Raw genomic sequence first — 1,069 nt, forward strand, 5'->3', positions numbered from 1 at the left:
AGCAGTATTGTGCTGCAATGAACTATAGTGTCCTGCCATCTGCACAATTTCCGTATCTACTAAGGTGAATTGCAGGCTGATTATTTTTAATGGGCTTCCATTTTGTAACACAATGCTAAGCAATGCATTAAAAAATCCACATTGCAGTGTAAACTGGACCTTAATGTCTGATGATGCAAGATGCAAGCAATTACTTATTATAGTTAAAGTGACCTTGACACCTTGTCCATTATATCTGATGTTACATGGATCCTTGTCGTGCTCACTTACCACTTCTTCCACTAAAAAAATTACTAGGTTTCGGTTCCTGGGAGGTGTGATCCATCATGTGACAATGTTAGGGCCCAGCCATTGGCCACTATGTCTGAACAAGGAATTATAGGAGGAGCTCACAGCCTCCACCATACCCAGAAGTACCAAGTACCAAAATACCACACTGCATCATCTACATTACACTACAATGTAAAAATTAAAATATACTTGTTATTTTATATGGCAAAAATCGATATATAACACAAACATAAAAGAACTTAAAATAATATTGGATTCCACTCTCAGTCACTGGTTATGAACAATTGAGTATATTTATATTATTAATATATATAAAAATATATTTAAAATAATCCAAAATCAGAGTACATGGATCACACCATAAAACATTTATTAAAAAAAAAAGGAAACACTTTCTCCTAAGTGCCCCTTTCAAAAGAATTATGGCAAAACAGGTTTTGTTCTTTTACACTATTATACAATACACACAGAAATTGTGCAAAACACCACATCTAAAATGTCATTGCTTTTTAAACGTATTTTCACCCAAAACATGGAAAATAACTTTTACAAATTTAACTTATGTTCCATTTTTTTTACAGTATACAATATACAAATGACTGACCCTTGACATTTGGCTGATTAGAGTGGATTGGTAGCGGGTACATGGGGATTGGGTGCATTCTGTGACAGTACATAGGGGAAAAAAAGAATTTTAAAAGCTCATCTATGCAAAAAGCAACACTGTATCCAATGCAAAGCAATTAACAAGTATCTTTAATTGTTTTGTACTTCTGAT

General features: G+C 33.6%; 1 protein-coding gene across 1 annotated transcript in view; it reads right to left on the reverse strand.

Annotated features, from left to right (window-relative positions):
- Positions 1–636: 636 nt before the first annotated feature.
- SHISA2 (shisa family member 2) overlaps positions 637–1,069 on the reverse strand; it is a gene marked incomplete in the record, with an annotated part of 24,648 nt that continues 24,215 nt past the window's right edge. The window contains 1 exon segment of the mRNA XM_072404778.1: positions 637–1,069.

Source organism: Pyxicephalus adspersus, chromosome 1 (assembly GCF_032062135.1).
Source record: "Pyxicephalus adspersus chromosome 1, UCB_Pads_2.0, whole genome shotgun sequence".
NCBI lineage: Eukaryota > Metazoa > Chordata > Amphibia > Anura > Pyxicephalidae > Pyxicephalus > Pyxicephalus adspersus.